Raw genomic sequence first — 12763 nt, 5'->3', positions numbered from 1 at the left:
TACATTATTAATAGGTGTGATAAGCTTCTGCGTACAGCTGTGAAAAACATTTTCTTAACCTTGACGAGTGGACACACGTTACTGTCTGTCAAGTTAGGGAACAACAGACAATAAAATTGGCCTGGGGTTTTACTGGGTGTTTTCACCACAGTTCTTTGGCTCAGGGTCAGGCAAAGAGGTCGAGTTACACACAATGTACAGGCAGACTTATTGGTACTGTCGGAGTTGTGAATGGACAGTTTAACTGGAACGACTGTACATAAATTCAACACCTATAGTAAGATGCTCAGGACCCAGAACCCACCACTAGGGCTGCAACTATCCATTTTCCTCTTAGTACAAATGTACTAACCAAATGGTTACAGTGAGAGTGTGCCCAGGCGCCCTTATACACTCTTGGAGTTAGACGTTGCCACACTGTTTCCCTCTCAGCTTCAGAGAATCACCCTGAGCACCACCGTGGTGCACTTTGAGAAAGGTGCTATATAAATGCAGTCCATTTACCATCATTCCAACCGGGCTGTCCCTTTAGCCCTCACTTTTCTCCACGCCTACCCTCCCTGCAATGTGTCGACTAGAATGTTACACCAATCCTCCACCCAAACGTCTATGGACACAACTGAAGGTTCCATCGTTGTGCATGGTCACCCCCTCCCTCCCCCAAAAATTCCAACCGGATCCTGTCTGGCTTCACAGCTGCGTTGGCTTTGCATTGCAAACATGCCATCACGAAAACAACTTTATTATTGCCACTTTTTACCTCCAAGGGTGGTTTTATGTGCTTAATTTGGATTGAATGACGGGTCAAAGAATGGCATAGATTACAGTTAGTCTCCTTGTCCTTTTGAAGTAGGCTGAAGTATGGCTTTGTTGCAGTGCAACTGGTAATCAAACTAAAAAATAATAATAGTTGATCCCGGTTTTGGGCATGTGATAATAGGCAAAAATCGTGACACAGTTTTTTCATGACACCTTTATCCCATTCTGACCGGGCACCCATTTTGGTGTCAGCATCATGTCATGCTTTAGCCATTTAAAAATAGCAGATCTACAAGCTCATATCGCGCCACCGAGTGGCGCGATACGAGCTTGTAGGTCTGCTATTTTTGAAAAATCAAAGAGCGACTGACATTTTTAGAATCTGATCTCAGGTCAGAATGGGTTCATCAGACCAGTGTGTGTCCGGCGGAAACCTGGTATGAATCTGATCTCAGGTCAGAATGGGTTATGCAATGTTATGGGCGGCGGCGGATGGGAACCGCAAGGTTGCCAGTTCGAACCCAGGCTCCCCCAGAGTTGGTGCTCCCGATGTGCTGGTTGGTGCCTTGCATGGTTTCCCCTGTCATCAGTGTGTGACTGTGTGTGAATGGGTGAATGTAATGCACAATCTCTGTAAAGCGCCTTGGATAAAGGCGCTATATAAATGCACCATTTACGCTTTATAAAATGGACCTCAAGCAATCATTTCAATTAATTGATATATACACTATACATAAATTAGTAATATATTGCTCATAGCCGAAGAAACCAAGACTTGTCATTACCATACACGGTATACATATCATATCACGTTGACGTGGCCATTGATTTAGTTACTCAGTACCCAAGTTTCCTGTAAGATAAACACAGTTATAAACGCAGCACTTTGAAGTCAGAACTGCTGTGTTTTTTTCTTTAGTGCAAGATTGGGTCTGTTGTAGAGCAGTGTTCTTCACTGAAGGGGTTTATTAGGTCAGGGTCATGCTGCCAGCCATGTTCCACTGGCCTTAAGATGATTACATGCACTAATCCATAATCCACATGTGCATGTACGCACACAAAAGTCACGTAGGCTACTAGGCTTGCCCTGGCACATTTGACAGAACATGCTTGGCATGACGGATACCTTTGACCCCCACAAATGTTGGGGTGTCACGTAGACACACACATGCACTCACTCATTAACCCATTCTGACCTGAGATCAGATTCATACGAGGTTTCCGCCGGACACACACTGGTCTGATGAACCCATTCTGACCTGAGATCAGGTTCTAAAAATGTCAGTCGCTCTTCGATTTTTCAAAAATAGCAGACCTACAAGCTCGTATCGCGCCACTCGGTGGCGCGATATGAGCTTGTAGATCTGCTATTTTTCAATAGCTAAAGCACGACACGATGCCAACACCAAAATGGGTGCCCGGTCAGAATGGGTTAAGTTGTGTTTGGCTACACACTATTATTTGAGAAATGCGTAATACCGGTAGCCCACAGTTCCAGGATTTAGCCTGTCTTTTCGCTCCCCGACTATATTGCCAGCTGAGCTCAAAACATGCTTGCTTGTTTTGCTACTTTTTCAGAAGAAGGGGGGAAAAAAATGATTCTGACAAAGAAACATTTTCTCTATGATTTAAAATTTTAATGCAATTTCAGTTATGCTTTCTTGTGGGTTGACGATATATTCGTCCCATCGCCAAACCTTACCATCATCCACACCAACCTCATGCACTCTTATTTACAAGACAAAACTGCACATATATGTATTTGCCCCAGTTAGGGCTTAGATAAAATGCATAGCTGGTTGTGACAACTCTTGAGACAGCTCTGAGACAGAGAGAGAGCCCTCATCTAGTCACTCAGCAGTAACTGTGCTCTGTGCTTTGTCCAGTGTTTGACAGACGGGAGAGTGTGCCCTTGATGGCCGTTGCAACGCTCCTTTAATGGACACTGACATGCACGCACGCCTGGTTGACTAGATTTAGAAGACATTTTGAAGGTTTTGCTTCAGAAATGATCCATTATTTATATGGAGAAATCCCGTCATTTAACATGCATCTCAATGGGTGAGAAGGACAGCTTGGCATGTCTCTTCGCCGCTAACATGCCTATTGGAGGGGACGGGTTGGGGAGGGACTTAGCGAAGGGCTAATTGAATGTAGTGTCATTCAGTAGTAATTATGTGGTGCCGGGTCAGTAAAAGTAGTCTGTACTGCTCAGGTCTGTAAGACTAGACACTGAGGTCAAGCTTTGCTGACCTCAGTGTCTAGTCTGGGAGGATTAATTTAATAATTGTCTTAAAACGGAACCGTCTGCCCATATTATCACAAGTCACATTGACAATGTGATGTTTAAAAAACACAGCTCAGTTTCAGAGTGCAAGAGAGATTTCCCCCCCCACTATTAGTCATATTTTATTGGCAATATTGAAACCATTCTGTTCACTTAAGCTCTATTTTATACTTTCAAGGATGTTCAAATTGGCTTATTTACAAGGTTGCAATGCGTCACATTATGACGAGGTCTGAGCTTTCGCTTATATTCCCCAAAAATAGGGATGCCAGGTTGTCTGCCTTTTATTATAGATATACAGTAATACATACGGTGGTGGACAAAAGTATTGGCACCCTTGCATTGCACCCTTGCACTCAGCATGGTAGGAGACCCAGAAGAACCCCTCTACTGATAGAGAGACACAAGATAGCCCGGCTGGAGTTTGCCAAAACAAACCCGAACCCGAAGCCAAAATCCTTCTGGGAAAATGTCCTGTGGACCAAATTGGAGCTTTTTGATAAATCACATAAACTCTATATTTACAGGATTTTTATTTTGTCTTCAAACAAAAGAACACTCTCCCAACAGTCAAACACGGAGGAGGTTCATTAATGTTTTGGGTTTGTTTTGCAGCCTCTGGTACTGGGTGCCTTGAATGTGTGCGTGGCATTATGAAATATGGCGATTACCATGGTATTATGGAGCGAAATGTGTGTGTCATAACGCTGGGTCTCCATCGAACGTAGTCGGTCTTCCAGCACGACCCAAAACACATCAATGGTAATCTATTATTTAAAATTAAACATTAAGTTCTAATAAAAAAACAAAGCTTCTGTACTATTAGTTCAGAAAATAATTTTGGAGACCAAATACCTTTGCCAATTTGAGTTGTTTGACAGTTGAGTTGTTTGTTCTTTATGTGCAAGGGTGCCAATATTTTCGGCCACAACTGTATGTTACACACCTTGACAAACAGTAACTCATTGGATTTTTAATGATTATTAATGGTGGCCTCTCTCCCCATATTTCATGCAGCCCTATAGATTTTATACAGCAGTGAGCCTATAGCTTACTATGTGCCAGACTCGGGTATCTTATTTGTGCCATTACTAGTACTCACCACAACAATTCCTGGCAATATTTGCCACCCATTGTGAATATTTGCCATCCACTCCCACTCTGTCACTGAGATGCTAATACCTGCTCGCCTTGAAATGCGTGTGTGCATGCGTGCGTGCGCATGTGCGTGTGAATGGGCCTGACTCCGCCTGAGCCTATAAAACTACACTTTCTTGTATTCATTCTCAGCTGGTGTGGGTGTTTAAAGCTGGTTAGTGTTTAATTTGTCAGTCTCTCTGAAAAAGCATGCGTTGGGGAAGTGAAGTGGTTCTTTGAACATCTCAGGCCGCTGTTTGTTTGTTTGTTTTATGCATAGCCGTTTGTGACAGCTCTGAGACAGAGAGAGAGCCCTCAACTAGTCACTCGGCAGTAACTGTGCTCATGTTATTTGTCCAGTGTTTGACAGACGGGAGAGTGTGCCCTTGATGGCCGTTGCAACGCTCCTTTAATAGACTCTGACACACGCACACACAACATACTGTAGGTTTAGAATATGCTCACATCAGTTCTTCATACCGTGGCACCGTGGCCACTTTTCTCTCTCACTCTCATTCTCCATCCATCTCTGTCTGTGGCTATCTCTCCATGGAAACTATTTCTCATGGGGCCACAGAAATAGGCTGGAGTGTGTGTTTGTGTGTTTTTTTTAGTGATGAGGGGGGTCGCATGGGGTTGTGTGTATGGGAGGAAGGGGGGCTAGCGAGAGGGACATGGAATGTTTGGGGATTTGTTACTAATGGTTACAACTGACATGTTGATCAAGTGACAAGAAAGGAAAGGCTTGTGACATTCAGGGTGTCCCGCAAGTTCCGGTTAGGGATGGGAAGACAATTCTTATACTTTATAGTTAATCAGAATATACATATAAAGGCGTCACTTGTCACTGTAACTCGTTTTTTTGTCACTCACTACTACAACATGATGGCATGTTTCTTGTAACCGTGGATAACCAAGAGTCTAAACATTCCAAGCCAGCAATACTATGTCTAATGTGTCAGACTTGACCTCGACATTTCATAGTCACACGCACACTTGTTTTCGCACCTCTCTACACTCCCTGTGCTATGCACGTCTAGTTTGCCTGAAATCTTGTATGTCCAAAACCGTATATATCTTTTTTATTAATAGCTAAAATAGCAGATCTACATGCTCATAACGTCTCACATCTCTACTTATTTAAGTGTGACACTCTTGTATGATGAAGTAGGGCCTTCATTTACAAAAAGACAAACAAAAACACAACATGTATGCAAGGTTTCTGCCTGACACAATATGTAAGGCTGAAAGCTTCAAAGCTTTTCTGGGGCATATGTCTAGTTTAAAACAAGAGGCTTGCGCACATCCAGTCCCTCGCTGGTGCTGTACAAAGTATGTCTAGTTTGCCATGCATGCGTGTGTTATATCTGCAGGGCTGACCTTCATAGCTTTTTGAGGGTGTTGGAGCTATTGGAGCCTATAGGAATTAATGAGACCCAGAGCTCACTTTGCTTGTCTGCTGCTCTAAACTGCTTGGAATTGCAGAAGTTGAATAAAACATGAGTTGCAGCCACAGACTTTAGAGAATATATATATATATATATATATATATATGCATGTCTCGCACAACGCTCTTTTCTCCGTCGTTTATGATCCTGCCATGTGTTTGCAGGTCCATAGGCCTGTCACAGTTATTACATAATCACCTAATCGCAATTATTTTACCTAGATAATCGTAATCGTAATCGTTTCCATGTTGAAAGATGTTCATACATTTTCAAACCTTTTGCCAAAATAGCAGAAATGGCAGCTCTACAAGCTAGATCAGCTATTTCCGCCATACGTTTTTTTTAGTATTAAATTATTATACGTGTCAGTAATTATTACTTTGTATATTTAAATGATCTATCCTGTGAAATTTGTGATTATGTAACCTAAAAAAACCAACCAAACAGAAATGTAAATGCTATTCTTATCCTCCAATGTTCAATGCCAAAAAAAAAACAATTAAAACATTAATCAGTTATTTGTGAGACAATCGCCAACTTAAAATTGTAGTCCTGACAGCACCACCATACGAAAGGAGAGGGAGGAGCAAGATTTAAAAAACAAGCAAATATTGGAATATTTATTTTCCAGTTGGCATCCCATGGCATCGAAGGAAGCCCTGACGGTTAGATGTAAAACTGGGTCGGCCCTACTTTGCAATGTGTGTTCATGTGCAAACGATCATGCCCTGCATGTGGTAATTGTACCCAGGCCTATAGATAGCCGTGTCCTAACCTACAGTGTACACATCTATCACCTGTGTGCTTATGTACAGTTTATAGATAGCAGTGTCCTGACCCTCACATTCTTCAGTCTACATTAAGCCCACCGGCTTGTTTACTGCAGCTGAGATCCTATAAGTATACAGAGCCAGTGGGGGGCCAAAATGGCGCGTGTGTGTGTGTGTGTGTGTGTGTGTGTGTGCTTTCAATGTCTGTTCTGTCCTCTCCCATCTCTCATCCCATCTGGCTTATGCCAAGGCTCTGATACAAGTTACAGAATATGATATACCAGCCAGTCTAGATAACACAAACACACACACACGCGCGCCTTATCAGTTGTCACCCACAGTAGTACAGTACTGGAACTGCTATTTTACCTTGAGTATGAAAGGCATACCCACATGTTTGTTCTCAAGTCGAGGAAAGATTTGAGGGTCTAACTTCTTCCAGAACTATTTTTTTGGGTCTGCTTTAAGGTCTGATATACAACATATATTGCGCTAATGACAACGCGGCCATAAAGTTTTACAGCTGAGTGCAATTTGCCTCTCATTGCAATTATTCATGTGGCAAAAGTATAAAATGGTGGCTTTGTTCCAGACGATTTATTTGTTTACTGATGCACCTTAGACTGCCACTGAAGAGTTTGTGGAGCTGTTGCTGTCATTATCTAGGCCTAGCAAAAGCCTGAAAATGGACTGTGCCAGTATAGTAATCAGGATGTTTAGCACAATCGGTCATTGTTTGGGAATTTGTGTCTTATTTTAAATATGATCTTGTTTGTAAAGGGAGAGATCACTAGTTGTTGACTGACACTGTCCTCAACGTAAAAGAAGATATTTTTATTTTTAAATATTACAAAAAAATAGAAGGATGTAGAATGGACAAACTTGAACCCCTTGATGAAGACGTAGTTTGACGTGGTTGTCACATGTCTCCTCTCTCTGACTTGCTATTTTGTTATTATCTTATTTCAATAAGTGGTATACTTAATGTACAAGGAAAGTGATAACCATGATAAAATGCAAATAAGATTGATAACTTCTGTAGCAGATGTGATTAACATTGCGTAGGAAAACGAACTATGTATGCATACAGTACTGTATGTGCAGAAATGGCGTCACCGACTCTCCTTGTGTTGACACTCACGTGATATGAGATTTAAAGATATCATCTTGCATTTAACTTACAGTACAGTATATATGTCTAAACTTGCCCTGTCCCGGTCGGGTTATGCGGCCGGCATACCTCGTATTGGCTATGCCTTACTCATGAGGAATTCCTGGCTCCGCGCCTGCCCCCCATGCCAAAGCGCCAGCACTTGCCCAGCAGTCTGCTGTCACCCAGGCCGATGCGTGCTTCTCGCCCTCAGGGCGTCTTACTGGTATAATGATATAAACGTAGTATTGTTTTTTGTCTTCCTGGACTGGTCTTAACCCATTCTGACCTGAGATCAGATTCTAAAAATGTCAGTCGTTCTTCGATTTTTCAAAAATAGCAGACCTACAAGCTCGTATCGCGCCACTCGGTGGCGCGATATGAGCTTGTAGATCTGCTATTTTTAAATAGCTAAAGCATAACATGATGCTGACACCAAAATGGGTGCCCGGTCAGAATGGGTTAAATAGCCTGACACTCAGTCTGAATTTTCATTTCGTTTCACTTCATTATTCAGACTGAAAGCCCTCCCCACGGCAGGAGTTTCTGGAATGGGCGTTGTCAAAGCGGCAGTCTTCGGCGATTGGTTCATACCAACCAATCAGAATAGTAGCAAAGCAGATGACGTTGTTGTCAATCATGTGGCTATGGCTAACCCGGTTGCTAACCAAACAAACACAGTCAACGAGCGCTACTAGTGCTAGCATGTAAACAAAAGCGGTGAAATATGTTTGATGATGATTTTTATAACACCTGTCGTTTCTGTAAAACTATTTATCATAGGTCGATTTATAGCCAGATTGATATGGTGACGGTCGAGAGTCACCGTAGTGGAGGCAGCCATGTTTGTTGTCTGACGCTGTCGAGTGACGGGGCTCATGGCCAATCAGCTGCTGCAATCTATTTTCGATCGAGACTGACGCTGCCGTAGGCAGAGTCACCAGACCTGAATCGCCAGGACATTTATTTTTTAATGGTAGCGATTCAGTGCTGAAGCCCGGCTATGTCTTAAAGGCTGCATCGCAGTAAACGTTTTAGTTGAGTGAAATTAACAAACAAGTTTCTATCTGAATCCGTTCAATAATTTCTGAAAGCAGTCATCCCTGTGACATCGTCAATGTCAAATATCACCCAGCCCAACTGATAACCACTCACCAGACTAACTGTACTGGCAGTATTGAACAACAATTGTCCATGTCTCGTCTGGATTTAAAAATCCCATAGCTGGAGGCTCTCCATACTAACCGTCCATACTAACCGAAGCAATGCTGATAACAAACTATCCTTACACCTGGGAAAAACTGAATCCATCCTCTTCGGATCAAATAGTAATCTCAGCAAGGCAGATGGCTTCTTGGTTAGAGTTGGTGACAATATTATCACACGAAAAGATCAAATTACCTACCTAGGTTCCATCCTGGAGGCCAATCTTTCCGGTGATAAAATGGCCACCAACGTAATCAAAAAAGTCAATCAAAGAACAAGATTCCTTTACAGGATCTCCTCACTGGTCAGCAAAAACACCTTGAAGACCTTAACAGGAGCCCTCGTACAAGGTTTCTTTGACTATGCATCCACCTCTTGGTACCACAGAACCTCAAAGGCCCTTAAAACAAGGCTCCAGACCTCCCAAAACAAACTGGTCAGGCTCCTACTTGGCCTCACCCCCCGAACCCACCTCACCCCTGCCCACTTTGACAGGCTGGGATGGCTTAGGTTCGACGACAGAGTACAGCATCTTGCAATGGGTCTGGTTCACAAGATTCGATACACCACCAAGATACCCATGTACCTGTCTAAATACTTCCTTAATGTAAACGAAGTCCACACCCACAACACCAGAGGGAGTGCAACAAACCATGTACAACCCAGATTAGGCACAAACAAGGGACTAAATTATTTCCGCTCCTATGCCACCAAAATGTGGAACGCCCTACCAACAGTCATTAAGACATGTGAATCCCTTGACTCCTTCAAAACCGCTCTCAAAGGGCACCTACGGATGGCTGCAATTCGAAACTGGCCTCTGTAAAATCTGAATCCCCCCCCCCCCCCCGCCCCATTTCCCCTCACTGTATATGTATCTTTTCCCTTTTTGCTTCCTATATGATGAATTCCTGTTCTGTTCTTTAGCTACATAGAAGTGTCTATTTGTATGTCTCTAAATGTTTTGATGAATTGAACAATGTGGACCCTGTTGTAAACAAGTGTAATGCTTAATTGGGTCGTCCACTCACAGTTAACAGTCTTTGTATTGAGTTTGTGCTTAAAATGTACTGTAAATTCTACAAACTGTTAATAAATATTTCAATCAATCAATCAAAATGCTAAAAGGTAATTAGACGGTCGCTGCTTTCATATAATGGAGTATACGGCTGCCTACGAACACACGCGTAGATAGCACCAGTAGGTACGGATAGCCTCGCTACGTTTTATAAACGTAGATGGCAGCGAAAGAGTGAATAGTCCCGGGCCTAATGTTATGCCACAGTCGCACGGCAGATTGAATGCATCTTTTACGAGAACCCCCAAATTACAGCGCAGAACTCTGCTATGATCTCATTAGTGAGTCATTTGATGCACGTGCGTGTTTATCAGTCCCTCATCGGTCATCACTGGATCTAGGTTATCAACCAGAACAGACGGTGAGATATGATGAGATATGACATTTTACCCCCCGTTGTTTGTGGCCTTAATTGCCCCCTTTATCTCTCCCCTTCTTCTTCCGTCTACACATTATGTCAGTTTTGCCTTTTAGTCTTTGGCCTGATCCCTGCCTCTTGGCCTCATTTCTTTGTCTCCCTCGTGCTCTTCTCTCTCACTTTCTCGCTGTGTTGTTGGCTTCCTTCTCTCCTCTGTCCTCTGTCCTTCCTCCGTGGCTGGAGGACTCTAGTCACTCCTTCACACTAATGAAGTGAGAGGCTGTTATGTTCTGACTGTCATACCAAAGGGCTTATGGCGTTATATAAGAGACAGGTGTGTGTGTGTGTGTGTGTGTGTGTGCGCGCATGCGTGTGCGTCCGTGAGCGTCCGTGCATTGCACTGTGAATCCCTTTGTGCTTTTGGCCGTTAGTGTATATATCTGCAGCCGTGTGTGTTTGTCTGGCCGCTTGGCTGGATAACTGCTGAGTTATAGTGAGCACTGACCCCCCCCCCCCCCCCTCCCACTGGCTGCCCCATGATTGGCTCTTAAGAACTCAGCCCCTGCTTATGATTGGCTGTCATCTTCAACCCCTTCGATCCGATTGGTCCTCCGGGGGTGGTTGCCTGGAATCGTCAGGGACTTGTATTATTTGAGCAGAGCTCTGGATGTTTACTGCAGCACTTTTACAGGAAGAGTGCGGGAGTGAGATTGCTGTCTCACGCACGCACACACACACACACACACACACACACACACACACACACATACACACACACATGCACACACACAGACATGAACTCTTACACACATGCATACCCAAACAATACCCTGGCTCTGCTGCTAGACCTTTTGGTAGAGACTTTAACGCTGCAAAGGGCTAAACTAGGATAACCTGCCGCCGTGGATAGCCTACCTGAAGACCTACGGCTGTATTCTATAAGCCGGATCTGACAGACTACCTACCTGCTGGACGTGTACGACTACAAGACCCCTACGCAACTGAAACAAAAGCTTACAGACAGGACAGAGAGAGTATAGGGCAAAGAACTGCAGACTGGCACACACCCATCCTACAGGACAGCAAAAACAACTTGAAAGAAAAAACTGTAATAACCCAGAGAGAGATAAGAGAACCCCAGACAGAAAAAACCCTGGGACATTAAGCCCATACTGACACAGCTAACGGACCGAGTGATCCACCCCACCAAACACTGACTCCAACAGCACCCACACAGCTCACTGAATCGAGCCAAGATGAGGATGTATTGCAACGTTCTGCTGCAGAGGTAAACGCCAAGGGGGGGGGGGGGGGGGGCTGGGGGGGCTGCTGAGAGACACTATAAAATCCTGTGTGTGAATTAAACTGTAAAAGAATCAACATGGAGCCTTGCGGGGTCCCGGTCCATTCTTAATGGATTAAGTTGACACTCAGCATTTTGCAGAGTTATGCCATCCCTCCACACTGCCGGGAATGAATGAAGGGGGAGGAATGAATGGAATACAAATTTGATAGGTGACAAAATGAGTGAATTAAATCTTAAAAATTAATGTATGGATTGGATGAGTGGAAAAAGTGGATGAGTTGATAATTGGATTGGACGGATGCAATATGGGATTGGATGGCCTGAATGGATACGTGTATTTCTTTAGCAATGGATAACGTTTTTGATCGTTCAAAGTGCGTTTATTTTTCATTTTGTATTTATATCCGAATCGAGCATTATTTCATAATGGCAGATCTACAAGCTCACAACACATTGCCTGAGGTTGTATTCTAATAGACCATCTGTTTTCACTATTTTTGAAATATTTTGAATCTTCAACTAAAATCACATAAAATAGGAAAAATAGGAATCTATCATTTATTAATATTATTGGTTATCGATTGTTTTACAATAATCAATTAGTTTGGTTTGACCCTACTAGTGTGTTGCCTGAATCTGTGTTGAAGTTGACTAAATGTCAACCACAACCTTGTCCTTTACTTTGTTATTTAACAACTGCCGGGACATTGTCCTTGTTCACGGACACGGCGAACTTGACATCAGAAAACATTATGTAAGGCCCGGGCTGGCCTAGCGGTCTCGGCACCTAGGCTGGTATTCCAGCCTGACGGCATGTCACGGGTTCGAGTCCAGATCCCGACGACCTTGGCTGCGTGTTGTCCCCCCCCCCCCCCCCCCCCCCCCCCCACATCTCTCTCCCCGTGTCCTGACAACCTACTGTAAAACGATCAATAACATTATGTAATGAACGTCAATGCTTGCATCATGGGGGATAATGGCAACTCTGAGAAAGGCCGACACATACAGACATTGTGAATGTTTTCTGCCATTACGGGCTGAATTCTTAACCCATTCTGACCGGGCACCCATTTTGGTGTCAGCATCATGTTATGCTTTAGCTATTTAAAAATAGCAGATCTACAAGCTCATATCGCGCCACCGAGTGGCGCGATACGAGCTTGTAGGTCTGCTATTTTTGAAAAATCGAAGAGCGACTGACATTTTTAGAATCTGATCTCAGGTCAGAATGGGTTCATCAGACCAGTGTGTGTCCGGCGGAAAC

General features: G+C 43.5%; 1 protein-coding gene across 1 annotated transcript in view; it reads left to right on the top strand.

The window, feature by feature from the left end:
- LOC310873388 (uncharacterized protein) overlaps positions 1-12763 on the top strand; it is a 74936-nt gene that overhangs the window by 23434 nt on the left and 38739 nt on the right.

The sequence above is a fragment of the Protomyctophum parallelum genome (assembly GCF_964188405.1).
Source record: "Protomyctophum parallelum genome assembly, chromosome: 16".
Taxonomy (NCBI): domain Eukaryota; kingdom Metazoa; phylum Chordata; class Actinopteri; order Myctophiformes; family Myctophidae; genus Protomyctophum; species Protomyctophum parallelum.
This window is presented reverse-complemented; position numbering and strand designations above follow the sequence as displayed.